Source organism: Balaenoptera physalus (assembly GCF_965194825.1).
Source record: "Balaenoptera physalus genome assembly, chromosome: X".
NCBI lineage: Eukaryota > Metazoa > Chordata > Mammalia > Artiodactyla > Balaenopteridae > Balaenoptera > Balaenoptera physalus.
Genome location: NC_138903.1, coordinates 119,463,781 through 119,483,796, shown reverse-complemented (window position 1 = coordinate 119,483,796; position 20,016 = coordinate 119,463,781). Strand labels below are relative to the sequence as shown.

At 37.7% G+C, this 20,016-nt stretch overlaps 1 long non-coding RNA gene across 1 annotated transcript in view; it reads right to left on the bottom strand.

The window, feature by feature from the left end:
* Positions 1–443: 443 nt before the first annotated feature.
* The window catches only part of LOC309652034, a 120,207-nt gene continuing 100,634 nt past the window's right edge, over positions 444–20,016 (bottom strand). Inside the window, exon 3 of the long non-coding RNA XR_014258522.1 lies at positions 444–15,179. This is a non-coding gene — a long non-coding RNA (uncharacterized lncRNA). The remainder of the gene's footprint in view (positions 15,180–20,016) is intronic.

The following is a 20,016-nucleotide window of genomic DNA, read 5'->3' as shown; positions in this document are numbered from 1 at the left end:
TACTAGAGAAATGGAAATAAAAACAAAAATAAACAAGTGGGACCTAATGAAACTTAAAAGCTTTTGTACAGCAAAGGAAACCATAAACAAGATGGAAAGACAACCCTCAGAATGGGAGAAAATAGTTGCAAACGAAGCAACTCACAAAGGATTAATCTTCAAAATATACAAGCAGCTCATGCAGCTCAATATCAAAAAAAAAAAACAACCTAATCCAAAAATGGGCAGAAGACCTGAATAGACATTTCCTCAAAGAAGATATACAGATTGCCAACAAACACATGAAAGGATCCTCAACATCACTAATCATTAGAGAAATGCAAATCAAAATGACAATGAGGTATCACCTCACACCAGTCAGAATGGCCATCATCAAAAAATCTACAAACAGTAAATGCTGGAGAGGGTGTGGAGAAAAGGGAACCCTCCTGCACTGTTGGTGGGAATGTAAATTGATACAGCCACTATGGAGAACAGTATGGATGTTCCTTAAGAAACTAAAAATAGAACTACCATATGACCCAGCAATCCCACTCCTGGGCATATATCCTGAGAAAACCATAATTCAAAAAGAGTCATGTACCACAATGTTCACTGCAGCACTATTTACATAGCCAGGAAGTGGAAGCAACCTAAGTGTCCATCGACACATGAATGGATAAAGAAGATGTGGCCCATATATACAATGGAATATTACTCAGCCATAAAAAGAAATGAAATTGAGTTTTCTGTAGTGAGGTGGATGGACCTAGAGTCTGTCATACAAAGTGAAGTAAGTCAGAAAGAGAAAAACAAATACCATATGCTAGCACATATATATGGAATCTAAAAAAAAAAATGGTTCTGATGAACCTAGGGGCAGGACAGGAATAAAGACGCAGATGTAGAGAATGGATTTGAGGACACGGGGAGGGGAAGGGTAAGCTGGGATGAAGTGAGAGAGTAGCATTGACATATATACACTACCAAACGTAAAACAGATAGTTAGTCGGAAGCAGCTGCATAGCACAGGGAGATCAGCTCGGTGCTTTCTGACCACCTAGGAGGTTGGGTTAGGCAGGGTGTGAGGGAGATGCAAGATATATATATATATATGGGGATATATGTATACATATAGCTTATTCACTTTGTTATACAGCAGAAACTAACACAACATTGCAAAGCAATTATACTCTGATAATGATGTTAAAAAAAATAATCCTACAATGGCCTCTAAGTGTTCAAGTAAAAGGATCAGTTGCACATCTCTCACTTTAAATCAAAAGCTAGATATGATTAAGCTTAGTGAGGAAGGCATGCTGAAAGCCAAGCAGGCCAAAAGGTAGGCCTCTTGCACCAAACAGGTAACCAAGTTGTGAATGCAAGGGAAAACTTGTTGAAGGAACTTAAGAGTGTGCTCCGGTGAACACACGAATGATAAGAAAGTGAAACAGCCTTATTGCTGATATGGAGAAAGTTTAGTCTGGATAGAAGATCAAACCAGCCACAATATTCCCTTATACCGAAGCCCAATCCAGAGCAAGGCTCGAACTCTCTTCAATTCTGTGAAGGTTGAGAAAGGTGAGGAAGCTGAAGGAGGAACGTTTGAAGCTAGCAGAGGTTGGTTCATGAGGTTTAAGGAAAGAAGCCGTCTCCATAAGATAAAGTGCATGATGAAACAGCAAGTGCTGATGTAGAAGCTGCGGCAAGTTATCCAGAAGATCTAGCAAAGATAATTCATGAAGGCAGCTAAACAACAGATTTTCAATGGAGATGAAACAGCATTCTATTGGAAGAAGATGCCATCTAGGACTTTCATAGCTAGAGAGGAGAAGTCAGTGCCTGGTTTCAAAGCTTCAAAGGACAGGCTGACTCTCTTGTTAGGGGCTAATGCAGCTGGTGACTTTCAACTGAAGCCAGTGCTCATTTACCATTCTGAAAATCCTAGGGCCCTTAAGAATTATGCTACATCTACTCTGCCTGTGCTCTATAAATGGAAGGACAAAGGCTGGATAACAGCACATCTGTTTACAACATGGTTTACTGAATATTTTAAGCCCACTATTGAGACTACTGCTCAGAAAAAAAAGAATCCTTTCAAAATATTACTGTTCATTGACAATGTAGCTGGTCACCCAAGAGCTCTGATAGAGATGTACAACGAGATTAATGTTGTCTTCACTCCTAGTAACACAACATCCTTTCTGCAGCCCATGGATCAAGGAATCATTTCGACTTTCAAGTCATGATTTAACAAATACATTTTGTAAGGCTATAGCTGCCATAGATAGTGATTCCTCTGATGGACCTAGGAAAACCTTCTGGAAAGAATTCACCATTCTGGATGCCATAAGAACATTCATTATCATGGGAAGAGGTCAAAATATGAACATTCACAGGAGTTTGGAAGAAGTTGATTCCAACCCACATGGATGACTCTGAGGGGTTCAAGACTTCAGTGGAGGAAGTAACTGCAGATGTGGTGGAAACAGCAAGAGAACTAGAATTAGAAGTGGAGCCTGAAGATATGGCTGAATTACTGCAATCTTATGACTAAACTTTAATGTATGAGGAATTTCTTGTTATGGATGAGCAAAGAAAGTGGTTTCATGAGATGGAATCTACTCCTAGTGAAGGTTGTTGAAATGACAACAAATGATTTAGAATATTACATAAACTTAGTCGATAAAGCAGCAGCAGGGTTTGAGAAAACTGACTCCAATTTTTAAAGAAGTTCTACTGGGCGTAAAATGCTATCAAACAGCATTGCATGCTACAGAGAAATGGTTCACTAAAGGAAGAGTCATTCGACGCAGCAAACTTCATTGTTGTCTTATTTTTAAAAATTTCTCCAGCCACCCCAGCCTTCAGCAACCACCACCCTGATCAGCCAGCAGCCCTCAACATGGAGGCAAAACCCTCCACCAGCAAAAAGATTATGACTCGAATGCTCAGGTGGTGATTATCATTTTTTAGCAATAAAGTATTTTAAAATTAAGGCATTGTTTTTTAGACATAATGCCATTGCACACTTAATAGACTACAGTATAGTGTAAATGTAACTTTTATATGCACTCAGAAACCAAAAAATTCATGTGACTCACTTTTTTGTGGTATTAGTTTTATTGTGGTGGTCTGGAACCGAACCTGTGATATCTCTGAGGTATTCCTGTACACTGTTGAATATAAGTGTTAGGAATTGATTTTTTTGTCTTGTTGCTGAATTTAGAGGAAAAGCATTCAGTCTTTTTATCAGTAAGTGATATTTGCTGTAATTTTTACATCAGTGCCTTAATTAGATTGAGGAAGTTCCCTTTTATTTACAGTTTGCTGAGAATTTTTATCATGAACTGATATTAAATGTTTTTATTAATTAAGTTTTATTGGAGTATAGTTGCCAACTGATATTAAATTTTGTCAAATGCCTACATCTGTTGAGATGATTATATGTTTTTCTCCTTCATTCTGTTAATACAGGGAATTATATTGATTGATTTGAATGTTAAACCAACCTTGCATTCTTGAGATAAACCCCACTTGGTCATGGTGTAAAATCTTTTCTATATGCTGCTGGATTCAGTTGTTAGTATTGGAAAGAATGTTTCCCTCTATGTTTATCAGTCATATCTGTCTGTAATTCTTTTCTTGTAACAAACACAACACATATTGTTATTGTTCTAAGCCACAGTCAGCAATCTATGGTCTGTGGCTAAATCTGGTCCACAGTCTGTTTTCATAAATAGTCTACTGAACACAGCCACATTCATTTATGTATGACTGTCTATGGCTGCTTTTACAATGGCAGATTTGAATAGTTGTGAGAGAGACCATATGACTTGCAAAGCCTAAAATACTTACTATCAGGCCCCTTAGAGAAAATATTTGCTGACTCCTGCTCTAAACCATGCATCTAGATATGAAATTCTGGAAACAAATTCTGTCAGGACTGACTGTAAGTTAAACACAGATTTTCGTGGGTATGGAAGGTTGGGATCCCTAACTTCCTCATTGTTCAGGGGTCAACTGTATATAGTTTGGAGATGTTTAAACTATACATTGGCTAGTGTCACACCCCCCTCCCCATGTTAAAACCAAAAAACCTCTACAGTGACTTCCCATTGTACTTAAAATAAAATCTAGACTCCTTTCCTTGGTCTACAAGCATCTATATGATCTAGCCTGTTCCCACCCATCCATTCTCATCTTGCACCACTCTGATCATTGCTCATTTCTCTGCAGCCATACTGGCCTTCTCAATTCCTAGAATGTTGCCAAGCTCTCTCCCACCTCAAGACTGTTTACCTAGAAGTCCACTTTCAACTCTACCTCCAAATCCGTGTCCAATTCCTACTCATCCTTTAGGTTTTGGCTTAAGTTTCACTGACTCAGAGGAGCTGACTCTGAGGCTTCTATCAAATCAGCCTCTGTAGTTAGTCTTTTTCATAAAGTCCTATTCTTTTCCTTCAAGGACTTATCAGAATTTGTAATTTATATATTTATCTGTGATGCTTTTTAAAATGTCTATTTTACTTATTAAGACCACGAAGGCAGGGACTGTGTTTGCCTCTTTCATTACTGTATCTTTAACACTACTACAGACCCTGGCACATAGTAGGCACTCAACGTAAATGCTTGTTGAATGAGGGACTTTTTAGTTGTAGCAGAATGTCTCCTATTAACCTATCTCTAATGAAAACTGAATCCTACTTATCCTAAGCCATGAAATCCTTAAGCCCTCTATGCACTATAATCTTATTAAGTTGTTTTGACTGTAGGACTACCAGACACCTGCTCCTGGTTTTATTGAGTGTGATTATGCCAGTCATTTGTATTAATTTCCTGTAGTGTTTCTGAGAACTTCTGCTGGAAATAGGCTTTAATGTTTTCCTTTAATGTGCTTCCTGGTTGATCCCCACTGCACTCCACTGTCCAAACCCCACCACTGTCACCCCTGTCCTTGCCATTTTCTGAACTTTTATGTTTTGACTGACAACAGTCAGGACAAACTATGAATTAAAGATGTCAATCACTTTGAAAAACACTGAATATTTTATACTCAAGTATTCAAGTTCATCTCTTTGGAAATTACACATTGCCCTTTTTAATAGAAGCCCCAAATGTAGGCATCTTGAATTAGAGATGTGGGGAGAAAATGATCCACACAAAATTCTTCCAAGCCCTGCCTCTGGCACGGTGTGATTATGGGTTAGGAGTCAATTAGCATTAGAGGACTGAGAAGGTAATTTTCCCTGATTTATTTGAATTATTTCTTCAGGCTCAAGCCCTTCCTCACTTGCCTTGTCTTTGTGGGTCTGCACTTCTTTGTCCACTCATAATATGTCTTATTTCAGGATGCAGTTTAGCATAGTGGCTAAGACTTTGGACTCTGGAGTCAGGTTTCCAGGGTTCAAATCCTTGAGTTTAATATTTATTAGCTGTGTGACCTTCAGTAAGCTACTTAACCTGTCTGCGTATTAGTTTCTTCATACATAAAATGGGGATAATGAAAAATGATGATAATAATAGTATGTACTTCATAGAGTTATAAGAGGATACAATGAATTTATATTTGCACTGTTTAGAAGAGGGCTTGGCACATGGTAAGTGTGTTATTACATTTTTTTTTCATTTGGAATGAAGATCTTCCTCAAAAGGGATGTGTGCACACTTCTGTGTACAAGCACTTGCCCTTTCACTCTTATCATTGGCCATTTTTGAATTTAGAAGGCAAGAAAATGACTGCAAGAAGGCAGGGCGTCACCTAGAGTAATAGTCCCTCCTATGAAATCATTTATGGCCTCCCTACTTGTCGTTCTTCTTATGTGTAGGGAGGGGGGTGATATAAGAGAGTTTTTGATAGCTGGAACCCATGAATACTCCATTCTTCTCTGATGCTTTGAAGATCCTCAGGGGCTTGGGCAGATTCAGGCATAGCCCAGTACATGAGCAGTCTAGATTCATGGCATAGGCCCAACTGTTGTCTAGGGTGACCTATCATCCTGGTTTGTCCAAGATAATCCCAGGTTTAGCACCAAAAATACTGGATCCCAGGAAAACCCTGTCTCAGGCAAACTAAGACAGTTGGTCACTCTATTTGTCACTGACACTTACTTGCCTAGGCAGATCGCTCAGAACACTCTGATACAAAGCCACTGATCTTACCGGTGATGTAGGTGGTAGTTAAACTCACTTTTTGATAGGCTTTATTTCATATCTCCTTGCCACTTGTGCCACCTACCTGCAGTATATTGCTCCTTCTAGAAATAGAAGTCATACTGTGATGTAACCACAGTTTATGTTGTCTTGTACTGGGCTAATGGTAAAACTTTTTTGGTAAAACTTTTGACTCCAACAAATGGTAATATAACAAAACTTCATTCTTCTTATTCTCCTTTTAACTCATTTCTTATTTGGATATAATTCACATGTCATAAAATTCACCTTTTGAAAAGTATACAGTTCTTTGGTTTTTTAGTATATTCACAAGGTTGTGCAATCATCACCACCCTCTAATTCTGGAATATTTTCATAACCCCTACAAGAAACCCTGTATTCTTCATCAGTTAGTCCCAATTCCCCCACCCCCATACTCCATGCCCTGGAAACCAGTAATGTACTTTCTGTCTCTACAGATTTGCCTGTCCTGGACATTTCATATTAATGGAATCATACAATTATGTGGCCTTTTGTATCTGGCTTATTTCACTTAGCATAAGATTTTCAATGTTCATACCAGCTGTAGCATGTATCAATATTTCATTCATTTTTATAGCCAAATAATACTCCATTATATGAACACACTATATATTTCTTTATCCATTCATCAGTTGCTAGACATCTGGGTTGTTTCCACTTTTTAGCTATTATGAATAATGTTGTTACGAACATTTGTGTACAAGTTTTTATGTGGACGTGTATTTTCATTTCTTTATGCTTAACTTTCTGAGGAATTGCAGACTGTTTTCCAAAGTGGCTGCTCCATTTTACATTACTAGCAGCAGTGCATGAGGGCTCTGATTTCTTCAACATTTACCTCACCTTTCGATTTATCCATCCTAGTGAGTACAAAGTAATACCTCATTGTAGTTTTGATTTGCATTTACCTGATAGCTAATGATTTCCAACATCTTTTTATGTGCCACTTGTATATCTTCTTTGCAGAAGTAGCTATTCAGATTTTTTGCCTATTTTTTAGTCAGGTTATCTGTCTTTTCCTTATTGAGTTGTAAGAGTTCTTTATATTCTAGCTACGGGTCCTTTAACAAATACATAGTTTGCAAATATTTTCTACCAAAATGTTAATTGACTTTTCACTTTCTTAATAGTGTCCTTTCAATGCACAAAAGTTTTTAATTTTGATGAAGTCCAATTTTATCCATTTTTCTTTTGTTGCTTATGTTTATGGTGTCATTTTTGAAAATTCATTGCCAAGTCCAAGGTCACAAATATTTACCTCAGTTTTCTCCTAAGAGTTTTATATAGGTTAAGAGTACATAACCCAGGACTTCTTTGGTGGTCCAGTGGCTAAGACTCCGTGCTCCCAATGCAGGGGGCCGGGGTTCGACCCCTGGTCGGGGAACTAGATCCTGCATGCTGCAACAAAGATCCCGAGTGCTGAAACTAAGACCCAAGGCAGCCAAATAAATAAATAAATATTTAAAAAAGAGTACATAACCCTTTGATCCATTTTGAGTTAATTTTTGCATATGATGTGAAGGTAAAGGCACAGCTTCATTCCTTTGCATTTGGCTATCCAGTTCTTCTGACATGATTTTTTGAAAAGACTCTTCTTTCTCCACTAAAGGTCCTTGGCACCCTTGTTAAAAATCAATTGACCATGGATACATGGGTTTATTTCTAGATTCTCAATTCTATTCCACTGTTGTATGTGTTTATCCTTAGGCCAGTACCACACTGTCTTGATTACTGTTGCTCTACAGTCAAGTGTTAAAATTGGGAAGTGTGAGTCCTCCAACTTTGTTCTTTTTCAAGATTGCTTTGGCTATTCTGGGTCCCTTTAATTTCCACATGAGTTTTAGGATCAGTTTATCAGTTTCCACAAAGAAACCAACTGGGATTCTCATAAGGATTGCTTTTAAGCTGTATATCAATTTGGGAAATATTGATATATTAACAATATTAAGTCTTCCAATCAATTAACGTGGGATATTTTTTCAGTTGTTTAGATATTGTTTAATTTCTTTCAGCAATCTTTGATAGTTTTCAGGGTACTAGTTTTATTATTCTTTTGTTAAATATATTCCAAAATATTTTAAAAATGTTTTTGATGCTATTGTAAATAAAATTGTTTCAATTTTGTTTTTAGATTGTTTATTGCAGGTGTACAGAAACTGATTTTTGTGTATTGATTTTGTATCCTGCAACTGTGATGAACTCATTACACTAGCAGTTTTTTAGTAGATTATTTATGATTTTCTGTATACAAGATCATGTCATCGGCAAACAGAGATAGTTTTATTTCTTCCTTTCAATCTGGGTATCTTTTATTCTATTTTATTTCCACTATATGTTTTTGAATGGATTTCTTAGTGGATTACTTGGGAATTACAATTAATAATATCTTGGGAATTCCCTGGCGGTCCAGTGATTAGACTCCGCGCTTCCACTACAGGGGGCTCGGGTTCGATCCCTGGTCAGGAATTAAGATCCTGCAAGCCATGTGGCATGGCCAAAATAAAATAAAATATTTTAAAAAATAATATCTTAATTTATAACAATCTCATTCAGATTGACACCAAGTTAATTTCAATAGTGTACAAAATATTTGCTCCTATATAACTCCATTCCCTCCCCATTCTTTTGTGCTGTTATCCTCATACAAATTGCCTATTATGCATTGTGTATCCATTAACACAGATGTATTTATGTATTACACAGTTGTCTTTTAAGTCAAATACAAGAAAAAGTTACAAAAATAGATTTATACTATTTTATATTTAATTATGTAGTTACCTTTACCGTTGCTCTTTATTTTTTCCTGTGGATTTGAATTAATGTCCTTTCATTTCAGCCTGATTTCTTGTAGGGCAGGTTTGCTAGAATTGAAATCTCTCAGTTTTTGTTTACCTAGGACTGTCTTAATTTCTCCTTTATTTTTGAAGGATAGTTTTTTTCTGGATATAGAATTCTTTTAGCACTTTTATAACTTTGACTATGTCATCCCATCACCTTTTGACCTCCATGTTTTCTGATGAGAAATCAGCTCTTATAATTGTTGTGGATCTCTTTTACACAATGAGTCATTTCTCTCTTGCTGCTTTCAAGATTCTCTCTTTGTCTCTTTCTTTTGACATTTTGATTATCATGTATCTATGTAAGAATCTTTCTGAGTTTACTGAGCTTCTTGGATGTGTAAATTAATGTATTTTTTCAAATTTCAACAGTTTTCAGGCATTATTTCTTCAAATGTTCTTCCTGTCTCTTCTCTCTTTTCTCTCCTTCTGGGATTTCCATATGATAATATGCTTGCTGGTGTCCCACAGGTCTCTGAAGCTCTATTCATTTTTCTTCATTCTTTTTTCTTTCTGTCCCTTGAAGTGGATAATCTCAATCGACCTATTTTCAAGTCCACTGATTCTTTCTGCTGACTGCTCAAATCTGCTGTTTGGGTTCTGCAAGTAGATTTTTCATTTCAATTATTGTGCTTTTCAACTCCAGGATTTCTATTTGGTTCCCTTTTATAAAGTCTATCTCTTTACTGGTATTTTCTATTTGGTGAGACATCATTCTCATGCTTTCTTAGGTTCTTTAGAGCTGCTTTTATTTGGTTCTTTGAACAAGTTTAAAATAGCTGATCTACAGTCTTTGTCTAATAAGTCCAAAGTCTTGGCTCCCTCAAGGACAGTTTTTATTGATTGCCTCCCCCCCGCCCCTGGGGCTATATTTTCTTGTTTTTTTTTCTTTTTTTTGTATACCTCATATTTTTTGTTTTAAACTGGACATTTTACATAATATAATGTGGCAAGTCTGAAAATCAGATTCCCCTCTCCTGAGGCTTTCTTATTGTTGCTGTTTGTCATTGTTGTTGTTGCTGCTGTTTGTTTGTTTAGAGACATTTCTGAATAAATTATGTAAATTCTTTATTGTGTGTGGGCACTGAAGTCACTGCTTGGTTAGCTTAGTGGTCAGCTAATAATTGGACAGAATTTACCTTAAATTCCTGGAAGCAGTAAGTCTCCCAGCCTTGTCAAAGGGCTCTATATGTGTGTCGAAGCACGTCTTCAACACTCAGCCATGTGTTGCTAACCTGGCTGGCCTAGGCTCAAACTCATAATCACTCTTTGGTTGGGAAAATATACACTACGCATGTTATTATTGATTATTTTCTGGCACAAGTTATTTACTTGCTCTGAACTATAATGGAAAGATATAAATGGATGAAATAAACATTAAAAAAATCATATTAAATTCCCCAGGTGTTTTATTGACTGGAAAGTAACAAAAACTATGCTATAACTAAAACTTCTTATTGTTTCAACCTATTTTTGCACTAAATTCAAAGCTTTAGGAGAAATAACTCGTTATGGTTTGCTATGCTTGGAATTCCAAGTTTTGTCCTTTAGCTGTACTAAACTATCTTTTTGGTTGTATTTTTATTTTTTGCTCATTAAACTACTATCTTTTCTAAGATGATCTTAAGAAATGATCCAGAGACATGTTAGTGAAGGGTCACTTTGATTTTGACTACCTATGATGCTGTCAGTATAAATACTTTGATTTTCTTTTAGTGAAGGATAAGCAGGTTATGAAAAAACCATATACTTTTAAGCAACCATGGACTTAGTGATAAAAGTGGACTTTAAGATCTGGCAAACAAAACTGTTTGGTAGTTGGAAATATTTTGGAGAAAAACTTTCCTTGCCTTAAAGCTGAGAAGTTATTTGAGTTAGTTAGTCTAGCATGCAAATTAATGTGCTTGAGTTTAGTGAAGGAAGATATGTGAATGTCTTGAAGATTAGCAGTTAGGATTATAAGTGATAAGGAAGGATGGCAAAGTACAAAGAAAAATGATTGAATTTAATAGTCCCCAAAGAACAATGTTCCAAACCTTGATCAAAATTTTTTTTCAGATTGCATGTTTTTGGTACTGTGATCATTTAGAACTTTTGGAATAGCAAATGAAACAAGAATTGATCTAACTGGAGAAGAGTCATTCTAATGGAAGGGGAAGGTATATAGGCAACAGTAAAATGCCAACTCTGGAACAAATCTACTTACAAGTTAAGTTAAATACCTCTTTAGAATAAGGCCTGGCACACAGTAGGCACTCCGCCAGTATCTGTTGAATTTGTTGAATGAATTATACTAAAATTTATTATGATGAGAACATACTGAGCTGAAGCTTATTTTTACTGAGCATAGGGAAAAAGATTTGCTAAGCAAGCATGCATCCTTAACACAAAGAAATGTTAGCCTCATTGATAGGGTAGGCTGACTATGGGGTATAGAGAAAATATTTTTGTGTATCTGCAGAGACTGGGGACTTATAAATAAATGTTGTTGAAAACTTGGGATCTTGGGCTAAGAGTAAGCCTTGGGAAGGTAATTTACAACTGTATAGATAGTGACAGAACTCCAGGGGGATTTATCTAACTCTGGAGGTAAATGTTTACATTTCAAGGAAAAGCGAGGCCAGGGACCTTGGAGACATTTCTAGGTCATAAAACTTAGAGACACATCTGGTCCTTGGAAAGATGCATTTATAGTCCAAAAGGCTGGAGTAAGAAGCCAGAATCCTTTCCATTTTGTCTCCAAAGAGAAAGGTTTCACTCCCTCCTTTCAAGAGGGAAGCAGGAGGTAGCTGCCTCTTTCTTCTGTATTTAAAAAAGAGAAAACCCATTTTTCCCTGTTCCTCACCTGTGATACAGACCTTGCATGTGTAGGAGATTTGACGTGGCTTTCATCGTGTTACTCCAGGGCTAAAAATCAGGGTATGGGGAATCGAGGTCATTATTTGCTTTTTAACTTAATAACGATAAGCTGTCTCTGATCCAGAACACTCCCTGTGTGCATTCAGAATAAAATTAATAAATATGAATATTAAAAACCCAATACAGACCAACTGTTTTCAAGAACTGTAGTTACAGCAGCATTTGCATTCAAACAAGAATGTGCGTTTTTTTTTTTAAAGCACTTACAGGATTCTCAAGTACAATACTTGAAAATAATAACATTGCAGGTTATTTTTTGAAAGTCCATAAGTCTGTGTTCTCCCCAAATCTGATTGACCATCTAATTAATAAGGCCAATTATAGGGATTTTACAAAAATTAAAGCTCATTTGAATTGTATGACTAAAGAGATAAGAGCTTTTCTTTAAAAATCAGAACCAAAAAAATGCTAAACTCTGGAAGGTTTATACTGTTGTTGTTAAGATGATTCCATTTGCTTATAACTTAAAAAGAACACAGCATATCAACTGGGAGACAGGCTTTCTATGAAGGAACAGCTACAGATATTATTTCATTTCCTGTCCACAGACATTTGAAATAGCTTAGAAAACACATAATATTGTTCAATTTGTGGTAAATGGTAAAATTCTTACGTTCGATTTTTTGTTGTTGTTACATTCGGATCAAAATGATAACAGATATAGAGAAATCAGATAATGAGATTCTGGAAATTAAGCTGACTTTGTGGCAGCAGAAAATAACTGATCTCTATTTTCATTTTGTTTTTGCTATGAATGACTTCCAACTCAGATGCAAGGATTGTGTAAGCAAAGCCAAGGGCAGGAATAGAAGGAAGGCACATTCGTGCCCAGCTTCCTGGCATCCATAAAGGTTCAGGCTCCTTGGAGTGGCCACTCAAGATCTAGCCCAGTTTCACACTTTCTTCCTCATCCCATCTCCTCTCCCCCATCTCCTGACAGACGTTATGCTCCAGCAATGACGAGTTACCTAAAATTTTACAAACTTGCTCCATGTCTTTGAACATATTTACCCCTCATTTAGAATGGTCTTCCCACCTTAACCACCGTGTCTTCCGGGCAAATTCCAATTAATCCCTTCGGATTCTACTCAGGCATGACTTTCTCCTCTGTCAGATCTTCCTAGATTCCACTTCCCCATAACATCTCCATGACTCTTTCTGTTACTTATACATCTGTCTTTGCACGCATCATCCTATACTGTAATGACCTATCAATATTTACATTTCTGTATCATACATTTCTGTGTCATATATCTTGTGCTTAACATAGTACCTGGCACATAGTAGTCACTCAAGAAGTGTTTTTTAAATAAATTAAAGAATGGACGCTTGGACGGATGAATGAATGAAGGTATATGATCTTATTTTCCTAGTTCTTGATCAGCATCATAGAAAAAAGTAATTTAGAGTGTGAAAGGGATAACTTTAGAGATTACTTAACCAGTCTCCCACTCGTGCAAGCATCCTTTCTACAGCATCTCTACCACAGGCTCACCTAACTTCAACATCTCTAGGAAGCAGCCGCTACTTTCTGAGTAAATGTATTCTATTTTTGGATAGTTTTCATTTTTATAAGGTTTTGTTTATTTGTACTGTTTATCTGAAATTTGCTTTCTTGCAATTTCTATCTATTTAGTCTAGATTTTGCTTCTGTAGTTACACAAAACAAGTGTACTATCTCTTCCATTGTCAAATCTTGTAAGAGTCAGCATGGCTTAGCTTAGTCTTCTCTCCAGGCTAAACATGTAGTTACTTCAACCCTTTCTTGTTCGTTATGTTTTCTAGATCTCTCTTCAGCCTGGTCACTTTCCTAGGTATATTCTACTAATGTTACTCCTAAGATGCAATATCTACACTTAAACCTGAAGAGTTATTACTTACTGCACATGTACACTATTAGTTTGAGAAGCTAATGTCACAGGAAGCTGTCTTCCCTATCACTCCTACCACTAATTCACATTTCTGGAGTTTCCACTGCCCTCAGAGGGAGATTCTACTTTTTATTTCATATCTAGAGGGTGATCTGTTCAATATGGTGAGTATGGGTTTATGGTCTGATGAATAAAAATATTTCACAAAGGAAACAATAAACAAACTGGTGCAAGAGATCAGGACAGCATTATCTTAATGCACAAATTGGGTCTTCCAGGCAAGCTGACAATTACTTTCTGAACCGTCACTAGCTCAGTATATATAATAGAAGACGCGGATGGGGTAAAGAGCAAAGCTTTTAGCAATGTTGTTATGTGCAGATTCAGTCTAAAGAGACAACTCCACCTTGCACCTCCACACGTGGACATACAAAATGATTGCTTCAGTCCTCTTTGCCAGAGGGCACTGGGAAATGATGCGATAGTGCTACCAAGGTCAGATGAAAGCTAAGAAGCAGCTGGATCTCAACTGCATCTGGCCATCCTGTCCTTGTAAATGTTAACATGAGCAAGAGGCTCTTCAGCAACAGATTAAAAGACAATTACCACACAGCTTCTTCTTTTAGGAGACACATTACATAATACCCACCTAGGTGGGCAAAATGAGATCTCCTGGCACCAACCCTAGATCTCATCTTTTCATGTCAAGCTCTTCCACAATCTCACATGGCCACTTTGACTTCAACTTTGCTGACAAGGAAAAAACAGGAAAGTCCCATGCAGAGAAAGACACAGACTCCTGTCTTGTCATAAAGCACTTTTAATTAGTTACCTGGATCAAAAAATAATTCTCACAGTCCTATTCTATATTCTATGCATATTGACTATTAAAGGTCTACATAGGGAACATTAGCCTGAATTCAGTAATCTCACACACACACGCACACATACACACGCACGCACGGACATGCATACACGGGCTCAGCATTTTAAAACAGTATTGGGTTTGTCTTGAGGATTTTGAGGATTTTTATTCTAGGAAGTTCCATAGGCTTGCCTCAGTCAATCTATTCTCCCACATATATAAGATGAATGTCTTCCAAACCACACACCGCTCACTGAATACTGATAAAACATAGCCATAGTTCAAGGCGAACTTCTATAATCTTACATTTACAAAGATCACAGAGAAAAGTCTTGGATTCCTCACAAACACAGTAAATCCTTTACTCTCTTCTTTCTTATGGGTTAAAGTACCAGTTGGTGTGAGAATCAGTGGCCTCTATCTGCTGGTATTTCTTCTGTAGACATGAAGTATTAAATATCTGCTTTCTCATTCTTTCAGTTTCAGGGAGAAGAATTTTTTTCAGAAACAATTCTATGAAATAAACCAAAGGAGTTACTATTGATGAGATTTCATATTAATCAACTTGTAGCAATTGTTTAACATGCTATGGTCAGTTAATAAATGCAATAATCAAAAAATGAAGAAAAATGTTCACTTAAAATGATACTAAAAATTGTACTGATCTTAAGTGTTTACAGAAACTTAGAGCCAGAAGGGGCTATCATGATTTAATTTAACCTGGAACACTAACAATTGCTTATATTTCCCAATCACTATGTGCCAGGCACTGTACTCATCATCTACATGTATTTTCTTATTTAATCCCCATGAAACACTATGAGGTAGATATTGTTATTATCTCCATTTCTCAGACAAGGAAACTGAGGCCTAGAGAGGTTAAGTGACTTTTTCAAATCCACACAACTGGTAAGTGGAAGAACTGCCTCTTAACTTCTGTCCTGTCCTGTCTTTTTAATTCTAGAGAAAGAGAAACTGAAGCCCAGAGATGATCAGCTATTTCTTCCAGGTTGTGTGGCTACCCAGTGGCCTCCTGACACCTAATCTAGTGCCCTTTCTATGGCTTCCAGCCTCTAAGCTCTTCAGGGAGACAGAACATGTTCCTGACAGTTAAATCAATATTCTTTGTTCAACAAAAACTAAAAACAAAAGCCAAGCAGGAAGTCACCTTGGTTTTGTCTTGCAAAGCTTATTCATTAAAAGAAAAAGGGAAAATCTTCTGTCCCTTAAAATAGCCCTTTCTGGGTACACTGCTGCATAATGGGCATACTCAGGCAAATGGAAGCGGGTCGATAGTGGGGCACAGAACAGCCGTCTTTGTGCAGAAAATGATTCAATAGACTTGAGTTCATTGGCTGCTTTAGGCACTGGTTACACGGTACATCCATTACTAGGGAAAAGCTAAGAGCAGTTTCAAAAATCATTCTCAATAAACCCAGAAAAAATATTATCTATTAAAAATAAGAAAATGTATTTTGGCTGCTGTTCTAGATGCTTGAATGCTGGTCGATATTTAAGTAAGGCAGAGTCAGGTTCTTTGGAAGGGATTTGAATACGTGTTTCACATAAGCCTGAAGTCAACACTTAGTTGCTGGGTTTATCCAAGGTTGGTGCAGGTCTCGAATGAAAATCAATGAATTGGGTTTCAGATTGAATATCTAATGGTTTCATATTGTGTTGGATTTGTCCTCCCATTTATCTCCTGGTCCATGCTTTGCAGTCTCTCGGCACAAACACAGATCATAGCATATAGTAGGTGCTCGATAATTGCTGATTCAATGACTGATGGGTGGGTTTGGCTCAAATTACCAAGGTTCAAAGGCTGGACCCCACTTTTTAGAAGGACTTGAGAAACATAAAAGAGGACATAAAGGAGATATCTGCTCTTCTGTGAGGCTCTTTGAATGAAACAGAAGAAAGTTTGCAAGTATTATTTGCTTTTCTTTGCATTGTTTTTTCCCTCCATACACTGGGTAACTGCAGTTCCAAGCAGATCTGTGTATAGTACTCTGTCCTTGGCTCCAGATATGAAATCCTGAGATTTCAATTATGATGTGTGAGATAATTAACCCTATGTCACAATATGGTTTTGGGAAAACTGTAGCATGCACTTTGCCAAGTTCACAATGATATAGAAGTGCTCGCCACCCACCCCCAACACACACACACACACGCACACGCACATACACACACACACATACTGTCTAGCTATAGAGCCGGCAGGGCCATAGGTAGTCCTAATTAAGGAAGGAAGCCTCTTCCAACTAATGTTAATCTGTCTTCACTCAAGGGCAGAAAGCGGTCAGGGAGAAGCTCATCTCCTGAGATAGATGGAAACAGCAACTGAGCCCTTTGGCACCATCCATTCTTCATCTAGATGTCCCCTTGGTTCAGTCTTCCATAAAGACATTTCCTGCACATCATTTATAAACTTGAAAGGGAGGCAATTGATCAGAGGAGTTGTTCCAATATTCCAGGGAGGAGAGCTGGATTTAAAATAACCTTAAAATCTACCCGCAGCTGCCCATTTCTCAGGGCTGTTTTGAGAAGAAAAGGTCAGTGATGAAACCTTAAAGCAAGTAAATATTACCTTGCTTCCAAAGAGTTCATACATTAATTCCTTGAATTTTATTGCATAGAAGCAATAAAACAATGCTTTAAAAAAAAAAAAACTAGTAAATGTCAGAAGTACAGACTTCCCTGGTTTTCCTGGCACTCCTCTCCCAGCCTCTTTAGACATTAACCCAGCAAGGCATGCTTTGAGGCTTTGCCCTTTAAACTCTATACAGAAATGAAGAAAATCTCTGGGTTCTTGGGGCTACCAATTTAGGGACAAAGGGCCAGCTTATAAGGAGGGGTTGGTAGACTGAAGGAAAGCGTGTGAGACTGGGGATTAAAAAGGGTCAGTCTTGGCTCTGCCACTTTCTACTGTGTGCTCTTCAACAGGTCAACTGCCCTCTCTGGGACCCAGTTTTCTCTTCTATAAAAGGAAGGAGGTTGGGATAGATGCTTTCTGAGGTCCCTTTGAGGGTCAACAATTTATGATTCGTCATCATTTCTGACTTTCTTATGATGATGGAACAAGAAAAGCAAATGAAATAAAAATAGTTTTATTTGTAGCAAGATTACCAATTTCCAGAGAGTTGGATATGAACCAGCACTATCATAAATTTCTATGAGAAAAGCAGAAGCTGTTTGTTTGGCATTATAACCGCAAAAACATGTGCTAATCAAAATGTCATTTCCCCTCAGTAATTAAAGCCTTGGCAAAAAAAATCCAACTGCAGCCAAAATTGCCTGGCATCAGAGAGTGTGGGTTGGAGTAGTGGAAAGCCTATATAGGGTTGGAGTTTGGAGTTCAGAGTTCAAATTATGGCTCTGCCACTTACTAGCTGGGTGACTTTGGGAAAGCTGCTTAATCCCTCTAGGACTCAGTTTCCTCATCTGTAAAATAATGTCCGTATGTTCAGATTGTTGTAAGAATTAAATCAGATAATGTACCTAAATACCCTGGCAAGTAGCAGATGCTCAATGAATTCGTCTCTTCCTATTCCTACCTACTCCCCCAATATAATTCATAGAAAACTCAGTTCCTGCTCTTCAGAAATGTATAATCTAGCGATCAAATCAGCAATAATACACTTGAGAACAATTAGATAAGAGTGTCAGACAGCAGATGAACGGTAAAGACCCGAAGGGGTTCCAAAAAGGCTAACGTGGTCATGTAAGCTTCTTAGAGCAGGTAGGATTTATAGACGATATCTCATTTTCATCTTTGCATTTTAAAAATGTATGAAGAGAGATTTTTGTTCTAAGTGTACAGATGAGGAAATGAGCTCAGAGAAGGTACGTGACTTGTCTGAAGTCACACAGCTTATAGTGGGAAGAACTGGGACTTGAATCCAGGTTTTCTGGTTCCAGGTGCAGTGCTTTTTTCAAAGCCAAGAGGCTAAGCCTGGATAGGTAGAGAGGATTTGGTTAGGGAGAGAGAGTATGAGGCAGGAGGTACAGCAGGAAAAGAGATACAGATATAGCAATGTTTGCCATCAGAGCAGAACTACCTCACCTTCTCACCACCAATTGCATCAACCCAGATGCACCCACTCTGCCTTCCTTCTTGTAGTAATAGGTAATATGCTCTTTCTTTTATCCAAGTTCAAACACTAGATTCCAGCTCATCTCACCTTTTTAAGGGCTCTGTGCCTGCAACTTTCTTATTTCTCACTTCTCAATTTCTCTCCCTATTCACAGAAAAACTTTTCAGAATGGTTGTCTCTAGTTGCTATCTTTATTTCCTCACTTCCCTTCCTCTTTTCTCAGGCTCCCAATTCCACCCCTCAGCTGAAATGGCAATTATCAAGGCCAACAACGGCCTCTATCTTTGCCAAATTCAATGATCCTTCTCAGTTCTTATCTTTATTCATGTCTCAGCAGTATTTGACATGGCTCATTACTCCTCCCTTCTGAAACCTCCTTCTTCCTTAGTCCTCTAGAAATTCGTGTTCTCAGGCTTTTTCCCTTATTGGGCTGCTACTCCTCAGTCTTCTTTGCGGGCTCCCCTTTCTTCTTTGCCTGACTTCTAAATGTTGGAGTATGAAGGCTCAATTCTTGGCCCTTATTATTCTCAATTGTGTCCTCCCAAATTCATACGTTGAAGCTCTAACCCCCAGTACCTCAGAATGTGACTGTGTTTGGAGATAGAACCTTTAAAGAGGTGATTAAGTTAAAATGAGGCCTTTGGGGTGGGCCTTAATCCAATCTGACTGGTGTCTTTATTAGAAGAAGAAATTGGGACACATAGAAACGCCAAGGGCACACATGCACAGAGGAAAGGCCATGTGAGGACACAGCAAGAAAGTGGCCACCTACAAGCCAAGGAGGGAGGCCTCAGGAAAAACCAACCCTGCCGACACTTTGATCTTGGGCCTCTAGCCCCCAGAACTGTGAGAAAAGAAATGTCTGTTATTTAAGCCACCCAGTCTATCATATTTTGTTATGGCAGCCCTAGCAAACTGATACAGACATCTCTTCTCTGTTTTCAGTGTCTAAATTCATCATCTTTCTGATTTCATCTAGTCCTATGGCTCTAAATACCATCTATTTGCTGACAAGTCCCAAATTTATATCACTAGCCTACCCATTCCTTATAGCCAACTATCTATGCCACATCTCCAGTTGGAGGTCTAAGAGGGATCTTTAACTTAACCTGGCAAAAACCATATTTTCTTACTCCAAGACCCATGCTTTTCACCATTGTATTAAATTAGAGCTATTTCCTTATACACCTCTATTAATGTGAGCTGTGACTGCATTATTAGTTTTTCCTTTGGTCTATTTGTTTTTGTTCTTA